The sequence below is a fragment of the Epinephelus fuscoguttatus genome, linkage group LG9 (genome assembly GCF_011397635.1).
Source record: "Epinephelus fuscoguttatus linkage group LG9, E.fuscoguttatus.final_Chr_v1".
NCBI lineage: Eukaryota > Metazoa > Chordata > Actinopteri > Perciformes > Serranidae > Epinephelus > Epinephelus fuscoguttatus.
Window position 1 is genome coordinate 12,081,442 of NC_064760.1, and position 18,682 is coordinate 12,100,123.

At 39.9% G+C, this 18,682-nt stretch overlaps 1 protein-coding gene across 3 annotated transcripts in view; it reads left to right on the forward strand.

Annotated features, from left to right (window-relative positions):
* lingo2 (leucine rich repeat and Ig domain containing 2) overlaps positions 1-18,682 on the forward strand; it is a 322,344-nt gene that overhangs the window by 7,456 nt on the left and 296,206 nt on the right. The window lies entirely within an intron of this gene.

Below are 18,682 nucleotides of genomic sequence, written 5' to 3' on the forward strand. Positions count from 1 at the left end.
GCTTAAAGAGAACATGATGCTTTTTATTTGATGGCTATTGGAAGGCTACTCCCCTCTGCAGAGAAGAATGTATCTATGTGTATCTGCATACTTATGCATGTGTGTTTGCTGAGAGGGGAGATGCCTGTCTGCAAAGCAATTCATCTCTTTGCTTCCTTGCTACATAGCGGTTATCACCAGGGGAGGCTGCTAGTGGAAGGGGCATAATTGCGGTGGCTGTTTGTCCTCGTCTTTGCGACAGCTAGTATCTGCGAGCTCAGGGAATTACTTTTATACAGTAGCCACATTTTATTCATAATGGTGAGTGCCTCTGCATTTTAAAGGCTGCTCTGTACCTTTTATCTCTGCTCAAAGAGAACTGATTGTGTCCAGTATTACACTATCTCAGACGCCCTACATTATACCTTCACCTTCAGTTTCTTTGCATATGTAAGTTTGTCGGTGGGATTGTGGTCCAGCAATGCATCTCTTTCCATGTTTCTCTATCTGTTTTTCTTGCTCTTTCTCCTCCAATGGCAAAGTGATAATACAGTAATTTCTTTATGTCTCTCGTTTGCTAAGTTCCTTTCTAGATTTAAATTAAGGCTGTTTTAGGAGACAGTGTATGGACTAGGAGGCAGAAGGATAAAGGTGTATTACTGTTTTTTTTTTTTTTTTTTTTTTGGGAAGAGTGAATCTGCTGCCCTCTTGATCAATACCAGACAAGTGCATGGCTACCTCCTTTTGTAAAGCAACGGATGAAATATTTATGATTGCATGAGCATCCTGTTGGTCCCCTGAAATATTTAAAATAATTGAATAATAAATATCCTGTCTAAGCTGTCAAAGCCCAACTTTGGCCTGGTCAGATGATTAAAATGGCACCTCCTCATGTAACATGCAAAACAGTGACCATTAAATGCCTTTGCCTCTGGATATAAAATTTTCAAAAGAAGTGTCTCTCCTCTTGCAAAGCATCCACTGGGGGGAAGTGGAGCCTGATGGGAAGTTGATGACAGCTCCTGTGTATCCGGCGCTGACTGGCTATAGGTGGCTCAAATCGCCAATTGTTCTCCTGCTTAAACAGCTTGATTGCAAGAAGCTGGCGTGCACAAATATTCTATTGAAATCACATTTAGCATTCAAGAGGTGCAGTGTGTAATTGCTTCCTCTTGAAAGAGATGCAGACGTGTCATCTGCTCTGCCTGCTGTATTCATTTAATCTAATGAGCTACAACTACAGTATATGTGTGTGTGTGTGTGTGTGTGTGTGTGTGTGTGTGTGTGTGTATGTGTGTGTGTGTGTGTGTGTGTATGTATATATGTATATATATATGTGTATATATATATATATATATATATATATAAATTTTTTTTTTTATTTTTTAAATAAGTAAGTCATATGCATATTAGTGTGTTCATATATGTATAAGAGAGCGTGTAAGAGTGAAAGAGAGTTTCTGAGTGTATCTGGTATCTGCGTGGGAGTGTATTTGTCCAGAGCTCTGTGCTTCATCCCTTTTGATGTTTTATTGAGTGTTAACCATGGTAGGACTGACGCATTGCCTCTGATATGGAGCAGCATGGTTAAAGGAAAGCACTAAGACCGACTTTGCTCTTCCTTGTATTTCCTTTAACTCTGAATTAGCAATGCCATGTCTTTCTCTTTCAACCCTTTGGATTTGGTAAATGATTTGGTTCAGGCACTGCATATGTGCGTTGGTGCGAGACCGTGTGTGTGTGTGTGTGTGTGTGATCCTGTTCTCTCCATGTTAAAGGGGTTATACAGTATGCAGTCTGTTTTTCTCATTTCTGATGTTGGTGAAGGAGTCAAAGATGAGGCCCTCCATTTTCAGTGATATAATGCATCCACTGAATCACAGCATGGATGAGACAGAGGGAAGGAGCCCTCTTTTACCTCATGATTATTCAGAGCCATTGACAGCATGTTCACATGGGGCAGAAATTAGAGGAAACAACTTTGATGGGAAGAATGGTGGGCTTTTGATTTATTACTCACAGAAACCGTTTGAATCAGTATGCATGCACGCCAGTAAGCAGCTGAAATCTGACACACAGCTTCTTCCAAGTGTAATAAATCATTTGCAGTCATGTGTGTCTTTTTGGTTTTGAATCAGCAAAATATCAGTCATATAAAAAATTGCAAATCAGGTTTACTATTTTACTATCAGGTTTGTATATTGCCACCACGACTTAACACTGTCAAGTAAGGGTCATTAATATGAAAATTCCATGAATATCACTAATTGATAAAGCTTTTTCAAGATGTCAGCATGTGGTTAGCTTAAAGGGAGTGGAGCACTATTTCAAAATTCATAGCATATAAACTAAAGGGTTTTTGCTGAGGAATAATATCCATTGCATTGTTTGTTGTAATGGTGAATGTAAACTAAATGTCTCTAATGCTAGTGAGGCATTAAATTATCTTTGTTGTTGAAACAAATGAGACAGAACAGATAACTTAATTAGGATTTTTTTTTTTTCAGAAAGATAAAATGTTTGTGGCGGCAGGCCCATCTCCCTCTCCTTAGGGTAAAGTTTTATGTGTTATTAAGTTTGTCAAGATTTGCAAATGTGATTGCATTACATATTACCTTTTTGGTTATCTGTTGAAAGAGCATTATAACATATCTGCACACAAAATGGCAGAAATCAAATATTTGATGCTGGATGTGCATTTAAAGCTGTGAAAAATGAAGCTGAGATTGAAATTAAATTGAATTTGTTGCAGTTTCAAGGATGGGTGTCAATGAAGTGGCATCTTTGCATGGCCACATAAAGATATTCCAGACTCAGTTTGTTAAGTGCTCAAGAATGTGTGAGAAACTAATTTACTTAGAAATAGTTAGAATATGTAACATTTTACATCTTAAAAAATGTTGTGCCATACCTTTTCAAACTACAGCTTCAACACTCAGTTCCTTGTTAGAGGACAGATGTATAGAGAGCTCTGTCAAAAACAAGGTCTGTACCCAGGAGCAGAACGGCGTATTTTTAGCCTGTCCATTAAGGACATGGAAGAAAATCAATGATCACAGACTGAAACACTGGGTTTCAAATTTAAGTTTTTTCTTTCCTCTATGACCTCTGGATACAGTTGGGAAAATGTACTTTGTAAATATCAGATTCGAACTTGATCAATGAAAGAGTCCCATAGATTTTAATGAAAGAAGGCGTTTGTCTTCTTTGTTAATAAGTTCTTTTTTCTAATGAAATGTAATCTATATGGTAACTAATACCCTCATAGATTCATATTTTTCTAGTGGATGGATAATACTGTTCCTAGAAGTACTTTTTGGTGTTTATATTATGCAGTTATAAGCACATACTTTCAGATTAAAGGCTAATATGTGTGTAATAGTTGTTGTCACATCACATTACCATATTCAAGCTAGCTATTGTAAGCCACACATCTGTAGCGTATACACCACCAGCTGGCTGAGACAAACAGAAGACCTTATTTTATGGAGGTCTGGTCAACTGGAGACCAAGCCGCTAACGGATGCAGCTGATCTGTTGTCAGCCCCTTTGAATCCCTGATGAGGCGAAACACAATATGCTCGAACAGCTGGGTCATTTATGGAATATGCTTACTCATCATGGTCGACTGCCGCTAAAAGGAGGGGGAAAGAATTCTGTTTTAATAGAGTATACCTCACGGAAAAAAGGATTATTTTAAATAATGCTCATTTGTTGGTTTATGAGAAAGGGCAGCCCTTTCCTAAAAGACAATTGGGGAGAAAACCTGTGGATAAACATGAGAACTATACTGCACTCAACCCAGTCTTATTACAGTGACATGAGCAAAAGCATTGGCCAAGCATTCTGAGCACCTTCATTGAATATTTGACAGTAAGGGCGTATGTGTGTTCCACTGTGCAACTTTTTTTTTTTAAATGTTTGTTCATATTTGAGGCAGTTCACTAACAGTGTCACTAAAAGTAACTTAGACTGAGATCAAACACAGTAAGTAGAGCCACAGTTTCTTTTATGTACAAAAGAAGAATGCTTGGCAAAAGAGATAAGGAAAGGGGAGCGCAAAGGACTTCAGTCTGATGTCTGTTGAAGATGTGACGTGCTAAGTGACTGCTGGTGGTTGTGCAGCCCTTTTGGGATATAGCAACCAGGAAGAGGCCGTCTGGGGCATGAGGACTGATCTATGAACGGCTTCCATTGACAGTGACCTTGTTGTCTGTGTCACTTTGCAGTTTGACCTTCCTGGGCAGGCTGCCGAGGGCAGTAAGTGTCGTACCACCTTAGGAAAAGTCTTTTCCGCGTGTGTCGACAAGTAGCATTAGTAGGGGTCAGGGGTGACATAGCTGGCTTAGAACAGGGGGCAGAGGATGTCGCACTATATGGCAGTTGAGATAAAACAAGAGGAAAAGGGGGACTTTTTTTTCCTTCATGTTTTGGGGCTATTCCCCTGAAAAAAAACAAAGATCAAATGTCCTCGAGTAGTGTCCACAGCTTAAATAAATGAGAGACCTTATGTTATAACCTTGATTGGAACTTCTGCTTTCCTTAGTACATTGCCTTACACAAGTCTTCCCCAAACCTAGCAGGCACTTAGTTCAGAGTACAGGCATACAACCTCCAAACTGCCATGTTTCTTCCTTGATTATGACGGCAGACTCCTCCAAGCTGAGCAGCTATGAAACAGAATAAAATGTTAGATCTGAGATGTGGTGGTTATTCCCTTTAAACAAAATATGAATGAAGACTAAAAAATAAATAAATATAGGACAAAAGACATGATTCATTGGCAGTGTGCCTTCCTGTCACTTGAAGTATTTAAATTCCATATCCAGAAAGAATCAGAGAGGTTTCTAGGAGTCACCAGAGTCACGAAGTGCCTCCCCAAAATGCAGTTTATGTCCACCAGCTCACATGTGAATATGCTGACAACTAATTCATTTTTAATTTCCTGTCTAAACAGGAGTGCAGTGAAGTGCATATATGCCATGTACTGCACCATCCTTGGCCATAATGTGTTACAGTTCTCCTATGCAGTATGTAAAGGGACATTGTGTCCTCTGTGTCCTTGTGTTACGCATTTTTCTTTATGCTGTGTAATTCAGCCAATATTATTCTATTTGAGCCACAAACAGGCAAACACAGCCAAACTACTTAAGTGCTATTACTGACCAGTCTTTTCCCCCCACTAATTAAGGATCATTAAATATTCACACAGTAGAATAACCTGTCTGTATCTTAATAGCAAGGAAAGACTGATACTGGTTCTTTTTCAGCAAGGCCAATGTTGGAGCCATCCATTTTGTATTTTGCCTCCATCAGCCACTTTAGGATGTCCTTACAGCGACTTTGCCACCTTCATCCTTTCTCTGCACCCTCAGTTTTCAGCACTGAAGCAGGGTATTTAGAGTATTGACCGCTTTGCTCTTTAGATGATAACAGAAATGCTGTGTCTCTTGTATCAAGGTGAGGGCTTACTTACATATTCAACTCTTTGTGTGCATTGTTTTGTTGAGCTTGATCTAGCTATAGTCCCATTAAATGATGGGTATTAGCCGAGCAGATCAAGGGTTGAAAATTGAGATTAGAGAAATTAGTCATTCAGCATTTGCACATTTGTGTTGTTAAATTCAGTTAATCCAAGATTCATGTTAAAGCATAAATACATGCATGGATTTGGCAAAGCTAAACTTCACTCTTTTGTTGCTTTTAACAAAAAAAGTTCGATTTTCTTTCCTTTTAAATATTAGACAGCAGTTAAAAGAGAATCCCTGAGCTGTGAGCGGCCGGGCTGGTGCCCAGAAAGGTTAGGTGATTATAAACACTACAGTATCCCCACTAATGCTTCACAGGTAGATCCAGATATGTCAGAGTGTAGTCTTTTCATTGCAACAATAGTGGAAATGTCAGTACATGGATACCTCCTCTGCCTCTAAGGGGAGTATGGGCTCTCCAAAAGCACTTGTGTCTCTTACATTGGACAAGCTCCCATAACCCCGCTTCTGCCAGACTATGAAAGGCTCTCAGCAGGACACTGGACCTACACTTGTTAGTGCAGGTCACTGATCCTGGCCTCCTTTGGGCTTACAGCTGGTAGAGACCAAAGTAAAGCTTGGATGTTTGTTAGTTTCTCATTCTTTAAGGAGTCTGTGGGGAAAAGAAAGAACACCTACACACATTAAAACCTTGTGGCTCGTCTCTCCAGGTGTTGTGCGGGGTCTTGTGGACAAGTTTACATCTCTGTTATGTTATGTTATGTTATGTTTTCAATCTGAAAGAGCAGAAAAAAGATTACAAGAGAAACTAGAGGGGATTCAGAGGGGAGATAATGGATCTCATAGTGTTCAGTAGTTAATCATTTTTCTAATTGATGGCCTTGCCTTTTATTGAGTCTCAGAGCCGAAATGTCAATCTTGACTATTCTATTGGTATAAAAGAAGACAGGCTAGATGACACAAGATTAATTCCTGTACAGGCACAAAAAGCTCATATTATACCTGCACCGTTCTATAAAGATAGTGACAGTTGGCTGCTATCCAGTAAGTGCAACCAACCCAATTTCATAACAGCATTGCTCCTGAACTCCCGTATACTGCAGTCACCTCCTGCTCTATTTCAGGCTGTTGCACTTTGTGAAGCAGAAAAGGTGAACGGATGGATTCTCCTATGCCTGGTTCCCACTGTGAAGCATGGAGGAGGAGGTTGTCATGGTGTGGGGTGTTTCTCCCAGCTTGGTGACACTGTCTCAGTGTGTTACCAGAGGTTTGACTGTCAAGTGGAAGCTCTAGACATTTTGGAGTCTTTAAGGGAGGCGATGGAGGTTCTGACGGCAGCACATAATCTTCTGCCTGCTGCGGTCTTACTCTTGTTCGCCTTTTGGTTACGGAGGGATGTTGTGTGATGATTCAGTTGCTTGTCTGGAGCAAATGTGGGCTATTGTGTGTGTGTGTGTGTGTGTGTGACACTGTGTTTGCTGGTTTATAGATAGCTATTGGGTAGATGGAGAGAGGGAAAAAAAAAGGTTTTTAGGGATTGAGAGTAAAGACACAGTCGCTTGAAACAAATAATGGGAACGAATTATTGTTAATTTTTTATTTTCACGTCTCTAGTGATGTGCTGTAGCATCCTAGCAGTGGTAATAATGCTGACTAATAATGTGATTAGCTGGTGATTTTTCTTTTAGATTAGTCAATATGCCTACAACACCATCACAGAAAATGTGTCACTGTAAACTGATATGTTGTAGTAATTTCTGGTTTAATATTTCATTACATAAGCCAGCTTTTAGTATTTGTTTTTGATCATTCAGATTGACATGTTAATCAGGTATTTATGGGCTTTTTCCATTATGTAGTTGTGAATATATATATATATATATATATATATATATATATATATATATATATATATATATATATATATACACACAGTACAGGCCAACAGTTTGGACACACCTTCTCATTCAATGCGTTTTCTTTATTTTCATGACTATTTACATTGTAGATTCTCACTGAAGGCATCAAAACTATGAATGAACACATGTGGAGTTATGTACTTAACAAAAAAAGGTGAAATAACTGAAAACATGTTTTGTATTCTAGTTTCTTCAAAATAGCCACCCTTTGCTCTGATTACTGCTTTGCACACTCTTGGCATTCTCTCCATGAGCTTCAAGAGGTAGTCACCTGAAATGGTTTCCACTTCACAGGTGTGCCTTATCAGGGTTAATTAGTGGAATTTCTTGCTTTATCAATGGGGTTGGGACCATCAGTTGTGTTGTGCAGAAGTCAGGTTAATACACAGCCGACAGCCCTATTGGACAACTGCTAAAATTCATATTATGGCAAGAACCAATCAGCTAACTAAAGAAAAACGAGTGGCCATCATTACTTTAAGAAATGAAGGTCAGTCAGTCCGGAAAATTGCAAAAACTTTAAATGTGTCCCCAAGCGGAGTCGCAAAAACCATCAAGCGCTACCACTAAACTGGCACACATGAGGACCGACCAGGAAAGGAAGACCAAGAGTCACCTCTGCTTCTGAGGATAAGTTCATCCGAGTCACCAGCCTCAGAAATCGCAAGTTAACAGCAGCTCAGATCAGAGACCAGATGAATGCCACACAGAGTTCTAGCAGCAGACCCATCTCTAGAACAACTGTTAAGAGGAGACAGGCCTTCATGGTCAAATAGCTGCTAGGAAACCACTGCTAAGGAGAGGCAACAAGCAGAAGAGATTTGTTTGGGCCAAGAAACACAAGGAATGGACATTAGACCAGTGGAAATCTGTGCTTTGGTCTGATGAGTCCAAATTTGAGATCTTTGGTTCCAACCGCCGTGTCTTTGTGAGACGCAGAAAAGGTGAACGGATGGATTCCACATGCCTGGTTCCCACTGTGAAGCATGGAGGAGGAGGTGTGATGGGGGTGTTTTGCTGGTGACACTGTTGGGGATTTATTCAAAATTGAAGGCACACTGAACCAGCATGGCTACCACAGCATCCTGCAGCGACATGCCATCCCATCCGGTTTGCGTTTAGTTGAACGATCATTTATTTTTCAACAGGACAATGACCCCAAACACACCTCCAGGCTGTGTAAGGGCTATTTGACCAAGAAGGAGAGTGATGGAGTGCTGCGGCAGATGACCTGGCCTCCACAGTCACCAGACCTGAACCCAATCGAGATGGTTTGGGGTGAGCTGGACCGCAGAGTGAAGGCAAAGGGGCCAACAAGTGCTAAACACCTCTGGGAACTCCTTCAAGATTGTTGGAAAACCATTTCAGGTGACTACCTCTTGAAGCTCATGGAGAGAATGCCAAGAGTGTGCAAAGCAGTAATCAGAGCAAAGGGTGGCTATTTTGAAGAAACTAGAATATAAAACATGTTTTCAGTTATTTCACCTTTTTTTGTTAAGTACATAACTCCACATGTGTTCATTCATAGTTTTGATGCCTTCAGTGAGAATCTACAATGTAAATAGTCATGAAAATAAAGAAAAGCATTGAATGAGAAGGTGTGTCCAAACTTTTGGCCTGTACTGTGTATATGTGTATGTGTATATATATATATATATATATATATATATATATATATATATATATATATATATATATTATTAAGTATTCCATTTTTTTTTGTCACAGAAGTGAGCAATCCCTCTTGTCTAAATCTAAACAGCAATCTAATTGGTGTGAAATGACAAATGAACAGAATGTTTATTCTCACGTAAAATTTGTAATCTGTCATTACAGAATGACATTCTCCATGTAAACACTGCCTGCCAACTATGAGCTTTGTTTACATAGTGATTCATCAGATTTTTGATTTCACTCTATTTGTTTGTGCCATTGACATTAGGAAAGCGATTCTGTGTGTTGCCACGAGATTTGTATATGTATTTACAGATTCTAAAAGGTCTATTTACATTTTTATTGTATCTTAGAAATGAAGTAAAGCAGAAATGAGAGCTGGGTACAAACTATACCGTGGAGTTTATATTTTAAGCTGTGGCATGAAGTTAAAAAGGCACAGATGCTTTAATGGTGTCAAACTGCTTTGAGGCAGCATACTGTACACTGCAACAGATGATTAATGAATATTCTTTATGTCTCTGTAGGCAGGTCAGGATGAGACACCTCATACTGCCATGGTTAGCAGACAGACTCCACTTTGGATTTTTATTCTAAAAATATATGTATCCACTCACAGAACTGTGAGCCACACTGTATATAGGTCTCCACTAAATGGCACATGGCACATGGCAGCTGGATCACACATGGGTCTATATATCCGATGTTCAAAGTTGCAGGCTATGGGATATGAATGACATCACATGCTTCTGTTAATGAAATTGCGGGGGACAGCACTATAGCAAGTAGCTCTCCCCTGCCACCCTTAAAATATAGGCAATGCATGACAGAGATTAAATGTACATGTCCTCAGAAAAGCAGCCTGCCTGCCACATTAGATATTGCAGACACTGTGTTGCCCACTCCTGTTTGATGAGCTGGGAATTAAACCTCCAAATTTAAACATTGACCTTTACTTCCAAGTATACAAGCGCCACTGCTATTGTCAACATGTGTAATTCCTAGCCTTGGATGCCGACATGTTCTCTGTGAATTATAATCAATGAGCATGTATTAGTGTAAAATCCTCAAGCACTTGGGGCTTTGCTTGTGATGGAAGAATGAATAGGAGGGAAAAAGGAGCACCTCAGGGGACGCCAGGCTGTCCAACTCTGGGTCTACTGGTCACAGCCTGGAGCTCATCCATACAGATACACAGAGACAGGGGGCTTATATAGCATGGGCTCTGAAAAAAGCATTGTGTGTTTCTTTCTGTCTGTGTCTGTGTGAGTGTGCTTTGACTAGCCGTTGAACACAGGAAAAGGCACTGTTGCATGATGCATAATGTAGAGCTAAAAATCCACAGGATTTTATAGCAGCCCTACATGTCCATTTTTGTAACACCACCAACTAATATGTGAAAACATTGACATTTATTGGAGAAAACAATGGCTTTTCCTGAAGATCTTTGGGTTATTTGTTTGCAACAATTGTCTGAAGCCATCACAGTAGGGACTGGCTTGGTTGAGCAGACACAGTGAAGATCATAGCTAGAGGAACCCACACTTCATCTCCAAAATAAAGAGAGAAAGACATCAGAGTACTGGACATAGGCCTGCCACTTGATCAAGAGGTGATCCGTGTGATGTGCAATGCAAAGACAATGCAGAAATGGGTGCTTAGCAACAAAGACACTGCCCCTGCCAGGAAAAGAGAAAAAAGGCTGTTTAACATTTTTGCCTTTGATAGACTTTTTAATCAACGAGCAAGAGGAATGTTTGTAGAGAAGCTCTTTGGTGTGGATATGAACCACGCTTTTGGTATCTTAGAAGTTCATGGTCCTTGAACAGCCACAGTGCGTTTGAGCCTGTCTGTCTGTCTTTAATAAAACAGAGGAGATAGTGTAGGAGTTCCAGTAAGTGAGAGGAACTGAATGACAACATTGAGGTAACTGAGTTTGCTGTGACCACATGAAGGGCAAAACCAACTTGTTTTCAGCAGAGAAAGCTCAGATCTCTGCTTTAGACAAGCTTGGAAATATATCATACGTATGTCCATTGTAAAGTTGTTTCATGCTGTAAGTATGACTGTCACCTTGCAGCAAGAGGGTACCTGCTTTGAACCCAGTGTGTGCTGTGCAGCTGTGCAGAGTTTTCATGTTCTCCCATTGACAGTGTGGGATTTTCTCTGGGTACTCCGGCTTCCTCCCACAGACCAAAGATTCTAAATCGCCCTTAGATGTGAATGTGAGCGTGAATGGTTGTCTGTCTCTGTGTGTAGTAGGGCTGAACGATATATCGTTATCGTAGCTATACCAAGATATGAACATGCGAGATATTAATATCCCAAAAGGCAACGATATTGACGATATAATTTCCCCGTGAGTTTCCCCAGCTTGACCTGCATGTACAGCTCAGCCAATCACAAACATCCTTTTTACGCTTGCCCTAAATGTACAGCTAAGGCCAGCCAATCACAAACCTCATTTCTTGCTTGCCTTGGATCGACAGCACAGCCAGCCAATCACAAACATCCCCTTGAGCGAGGGAGACGTGCTGTTGCTAGCAACTTGCTAGTACACACAACACATTTGCGACTAAAAATAGTTTTGTTTGAGCAAAATGAATCATTCAGCACGCTGTGTGAGTACAGATTTCAACCAGCAGCAGAAACGAAAGGCGAAACCTACCGGTTGTGGGTTGAAGGGGGGTCGCAGACGGGAATACGGCGGAGCGCTATGGCTGCTGCAAGATAACGTGGTTTACCGGCATTTCGCCGTATGTGAAGAGCCTGGTGACGCGAGGCTACCGACGACCGAGAAGCCGGGCTCCAGGTGAATAAGTTGGTGTCATGACTGCCCAGAAGTACCTGAACAGCCGAGCCGTGGCGGCACACAGGTATGTGACGTGTCAGAGGAGAAACAAGCTGTTCACATTTCCACAAGCCTCACCACACTTTAGGGACTGTTCTTTACTTCTCAGGGGAGGAGGGTGGCTGGTTGATTTTGATTTTTATTTTATTTATTAATTTTATTTTGATCCCCCCTATGTTAATCACTTATTGATGCTGTTTTTGAAGTATGAATAAGTCAATAAATAATTTATTCCATTGAAATATCATTGATGTATTATAGAAAAGTGATTTATCTTTTTATAAATGACAAAAGGCACATCTGCCTCATTTTTGCTGTGGTATCGTGATACTACTCAGAACCGTGATACTTTCACTAGTATCGTACCTTGGGTCCCAATTTTGGTACCGTGACAACACTACCGAGTACTGTATGAACAGTGCCTTGCAATAAAAGACACGGCAGGGACATCTGGGGCCTCCTGTGTCAAGCCCAAGCAAGGTCGGATTGCCGATGCATTCAGTAGCATAATGCCATACCAATCGACGTCCAGCAGGTACAAAGACATTACAAACGCTATAACGTACCATATTGCTACACATGATTCCCATGTATGCAGTCACTAAGGAGGGCTTCCAGAAAATGGTTCGGACTCGTTTTTTTTATTTTTTATTTTTATTTTTATTTTTATTTTTTATAAAGAATGCTTAGTTTTCACTGAACCCATAGTCATATCGTATCGTATTGGTATCGAGATATCTGGCATAAATATCGAGATATGAAATTTTCTCCGTGTCATTCAGCCCTAGTGTGTAGGCCCTGTGATAGTCTGGTGACCTGTCCTGGGCCTGTGACCTAATGTCAGCTGGGAGAGGCTCCAGCTGACCTGCGACCCCTATCAGGATAGGCACTTATGGAAAATGAATGAATGAAGACATGATAGTTCTTTTAGCAATATTAGGGCTAGACATGAACTTTTTGAGGCACAGCTGTAGCCTTCACTTGTCCAGTTAAAATGACAACACTTTACTTTTTTTCATTTTTTTTGTTTTCAAATTTAGACTGTAGCACTCAAATGAACAAACAGTTGAACGCATCCAAACAGTGTCAACATACAAATGATTTAACTTATGAGTTTTATTTAAGTGGTTGTATGCAACGTTTCCACCTTTTGACTCGCTGTCAACTGGGAGAGAAGTGCACATGGTTTGTTGTCGTGACAGGTCCGCAGCCTTAAATCTGTTTTAGAACAATTGGTGAGCACCCACATTCTTCTTATTTGTTTTTCGTTCCTTTTATGTAAATACTTCTGCCAAGAAGGTTATAATTTGGCAAGTTTGGAAATTAAAAAAAAAAAACAAACAACAAAAAACACTCTTGACTAATAATTACTTTTAGAGTCTTTTATAACAATTGGCTACAATTATGAAAAACAAATATCTCTATTTTGTTATTTTAAACGTACCATGCACATTTCTCTCAGAGCTGACAGCTGGTCGAGGGAGGGAGGTGTCTCTCTCTGCTGCCGACAGAGTGCCACTGTGGAGCCACTCAGCTCAGCAGCTGATGGCGCCTGACGGGTGCCAGTCACCCCCACTGTCAGTAATCCTATTGGCTGTCTCTCAGCTAGCTTTCCTCCCTCTGCAGTTAGCTATGGTTGTATCTAATCTCAAAATGTATTTTCGGGTCAATGCCACTGATTTAGTGAGAACATGTCACAACTCTCTAGGTTGGTGCTTAGCTAACATTATCATTATCTAGTGAATTATACAGCTGATAATGCAAGCTAGCTAACGTCACTTACTTGTCAGACACTTGTTCAAATGAATCTATCCAGCAGTTGACAAATTTTAATGCTCTTTGGCTCGTACGATGCAATGGTAATGGTTCTCTTGGTGGTTTAGCTGGTACTTGTCTGGGCTGTGGAGCCTGAAGGAACATTGTTGCCATTGTTCCTCTGAGCTAAAATGTTTAAACTAAGAGCAATGCATATATGTGAGGAAAAAATTGGTAATTTAAATATATTAGTTTAACTAAACAGCCTAGTAATGAGTGGCATACCTTTTTTTTTTTTTTTTTTCTCATGACTTTTAATTTGTCCAGTGCAGTGGTGCCCCCAAGGGAGGACCTAACAATTGTTGCCCCCCCCCGGTGGAAAAAAAAAAGTATATCAGTATGTGCTTGATTGACTTACATCTTTTTCAACTAGCTGATATACTACTACAGCGTAATCAAATTCCTAGAATTCAGATATGGCTTTTAGATTTGGTGTGCCACCCCAAGCTTTTCAGTGGCCCCATCTGGCCGTCCCCATTAAAATTTTCTGGGGGCTCCACTAGTCCAGTAGGGTGAAGTACATTCTTCCACTTGTCCTACAAAAATTAGCTTAATGTCCCCTTAATTCTCAGCCATGAATATACTGTATATACCGTATTATTAACATGCAGTACACTGTGTCATAAGGTGGTGGAGCTACAGTAGTAGTCATCTTCTTATGTCAAGACATATGTGTCCCACAAACACCCACACACACATGCACGCACGCACATGCATAAGCACTTCATAGATATATGAATAATTTAGATGCAATGAACATATTAAGATACATTATTTCTGAGAGCACTCAACAAAAAGTAATGGGATTATTGTACATGACTGCATCAGGAAGCCTGTTCAACATGTTTGTGTTACTTAAGAGAGGGAAACAGCTTAGCTTCTTTCAGCTAATTACCAACTTAATGACCTGAGACACTAAAAATGCTAAAACAAAATCACCACATTTATTGTTTCATCTTTTGTAATTTATATGGATACACAGTGAAAGCACGACCACATAAATGTTCCACATGAGGTAAACTCAGAGGCAGATTGCGGCTGATGATCACACAGTTACTTATTTGCCCTGCAGGAAGGAAAAGAAATGCCTTTAACAGCTTACTGCAAGGGTAAAGGATTGGCTCGGTGAGGTTTGTGAGGTTGTTAAAAGAACTTTCTGTGCCCATAGTAATGATGACATGGCACCTTGTGTACAGTGAGGTTGAGGAGTACATTATCTTGACAATTACTGTTCTGTTAGGAGATGAAAGCCTTCTACCACACTGTTTTGTGGCCACTGCCTTTGGTCCTCAGGGTTGCCCATATACTCAGCGACCCTGGTTTCCTCTCTTCCGGTGCAACACCCATCTAATCCCATTACTGTTTGTGACTCACTACTTTCAACTGTCGGGAGAAAAAAAGTGCATAAATAATGTATTCCTTGGGTGTATCCACCCCCAGATCAATGGCAATACAAAGACCATCTACAAAGACGGTTGGCTCAAGGCCATATTTGATCACTTCCACTGCGCACGATCGCTGCTCCCTTTTTTGTCAGCCCGCCGAGACTCAATTATTTCCAAGTGTTTGTAAGCTATTGTTGAAAGAACACGAAGTGAATATTTAAAGTTGGTGAGGGGAAGAAAAATCTTTGATGAGACATGAAAACAGCAGATGGATGGTAATAGTGAACCGTTAAACAGAGAGAGAGGAGGAGAAAGAGAAAGAGGAGAAAAGAAAATGATGTGATGCAGCATCCTATTCCTCATAGGGATACTGGGAAAAGGGTTGTATGCATGACAGCAGACTAGCCTCTGCTGTGTTAATGCAATGTGACAGAAAAAAAGGACAAATTACAGAGCACTTGATCATTTGAAAGCAACTGATAGAGCAGGTCATAGCATTTAACCAATCAGCAGGAGCTGAAGTGCAACTCAGAAGGACTCTCCTACCTAGAGAGGACATAAACACTGTTCTGCCAACTAATCCACTTTAACAACTGAAGGTGTTGCTCAGTCTTGTTCCTAAGATGAACCAGAATGGGAAACAAACTGTTTTGAGGTAGCAGGTCAGAAACTTTCAAACCATCCAGAGGGGGTTTAAGGTCATTAGTGATTAGGACATTGATATGCAGCTTTGTAGTCCAAGCAACAAGTGACCGCAAACTTCTTACCACAGAAGCACAGATTTATTTTTCTTCTCATATCCCTTGCTGGGTTTGTTCCTCCCTATCCCAGATGGCTGGGCTCATAGCCCAAGATTTTCACTATGAAAAAAAAAATATCTATTTTTCAGAGTTTTTTTCCCCCATTTCCTACAGTGTAAAATCTTCACTCCTTCAGCAAGAATTGATGGTGCATCTGATTGGCACCGAACCACCACTCCGGCTGTGCCATGGATAATGAGTATTTGTTTGAAGGGCAAGGCACACACTAAAATTAGATCAAAGGTCTGCACTCTATAGGCATCAAACGGTGGACAGAAGTCATGCTCCAGCACGGGTAGTGCCATGCCTAGTCAGCTACTCAGATGTCACACCACTGGTAATGACTGGATCTGCTCAAGGAGACTTTGTTTGATATGCAGTTCCCGAGTGAGCATATCTTGGTTTTTATCAGTCTAATTTACATTCCAGACGATATTTGAGGGATTAAAACTGTGTAGCTAATCAGCAAACTGTTGCAGTGTGACTGTGCAATCATTGATCAGTGTTCTTTGTACAGTGGCACAGGACAAAGACTCCACCTGCTACAAGAGTCCTTAGTCACACTTGAGATTTTTTTTTTTTTTTTTTTTTAGCTTACAGTACAGCAACCTGCTACTTGTCATTCCAACAGTGTTAACTTGAGCAGCTACTTTAGATTTAGTCATTTGACAAAGGTGTGTATTAGTTTTAGTAATGTTTAGTCATTTTTATCCTTCATAATTTTAGTCAACAAAAACACTTTAGTGAATTTCAAGTCAATATGTTTGTCAAAAGTCAAATGATTTTTCTCTTTAAACTGATTTAATTAGGCTTATACAGGCATTAGAAATTGCAGTGAAGGTCACAGGTTGAATCAAGTGTTGAAATTTTATGTTGACATAATTTTTTTTCTACAACTATAAATAATTTCTACACTTTTACAAACTTAATTTCTCAAGCAGAGTTCCTGACAGATTTAAAATCTAATTTATGAGCACAAACTTACTGATCACCATTTTAAAAGCTCAAAATCTGAAACTTTGAGACCATAAATGACTACATTGTGCGAACTATCCAACTATTTATACCCCGGTTCACTGGGTAAACTCTGACTTATCGATCTCACTGTGTAGAAGCAGAAAAATAACTTTATTTCACTTTGAATTCTTTCTAAATCAGCAGACTAATGTCAGGAGGTTTAAACTCATGTGCTCTCACAGAGTCTGTGATTAAAACTAAAAATATAGCTCGGTCAGAAAACTCTGCTCAGTTCAGAATTTTCACTTAAAGCAAAGCTACACTCTCAAATAACCGAGTGTCCACCTGCCTGTCAAACAGCAATCAAACCATAAATCTTCTCTAGACAGTCTGGATCTGAGTGGAGTCCTGCAGGGCTTACCAACCTGGTTGATGCTCGCTCTGCTGTGGTTCAGCTGCGAAACAAGCAGAGCTAGCTACTAACAACAAACTCCACAGATCCATTCAACGGCTCCACCATCCACAGTCAGACACACAGGGCTGCTTATTTACTGCCAAATTACAGCTCAAAACTGGCGTTAACGACTGACGCTTCTCCAGTGTGAGATGTTTTGACGGCTTGCAAAACATCTTGGAGCTGACTGTTTACTGGATTAATGGCGTTTACCAACTCATTGGCCCTCCAATCTCATACGGCATTGGAAAGTAATTGCAAGCACAGTCGTTGTTGAAAGTTGAAAGTTGATAGTTGAAAACATTTTTTCTAGTATGTTTCATAGAATAAATTATCATTCTGTTTTCCTCTCGTCTCATTTTGAATGTCTAATAGCCCATCACTAACACTTCTTATCACGCCTTGTCAACAAACACAGAACACATTATTTTATAGTTTTTATTATCACACATCTCTTTTTAGCTCATCAATGTCTTGTCTTTGTTATGGAATAAAGAGTTGTTAGTGAACATTTTTTGTCATAGCTTTCGTTCGCGAGATTAACACTGCATACCAAGCTTGTGCTCTTTAACTGAACTGAAAAACGGGGTGATCTTTGCACAGAGAGTAAGGAGAGGATAATAGCACTTGGGCCATGAAGACTGAAAATGTTAGGTAGGTTCATAGTTCTGTTCAGTTTGAGATATCCACACAAAATCTACACCTGTTCCCAGGATGACATTTAAATAGCTAAGTGTTTTGTTCACCTTTTGTTTTAAATCCCATACATATTAAATTAAAAGAGGCTTTGTCCTGGAAGAGTAAAGGCAGATCACCTTTTGGACTCACTTTCATCAACTCCAGAAATATTATAGATTTGTTCAATGTGCTGTCTGACTGATACAGAAAGTGACCTAAATGTTGTTTTCTAATGCCCTTTTTACTGGTAACTGCACAATATTTTGTTTAATAAGATAAAAACAGGCTAATACTTGTTACTAATACTAATAATACACATTATTTTCTGATACTTGGATAATAGTCGGGTATTTGAGATGACACAGACATAAAAACTAAGCTAAATTTTACTGTTACATTAAGGCCATCACAGCTTTTCTTGAGCATCAGGGCTCTCCATTACTTAAAAGTACAACAATGGCCAATAATGACAAATCCAAGTAACTGTCAAAATCATATTATGAATCCCTACTTTTCATTTGATAAATGATGGTAAATAGGGCTGACCCTTGGAAGTTGTACATTTGAATCATCAGTCTGAGACCCCCTCAGTCAACTGAGATTGCTTCAAGTCAAGCAGTTGTTTTTTTTTTTTTTTTTGGTGGTCAGTGTGCTCTGCAATGTACCTCTGAGGATGTTTTG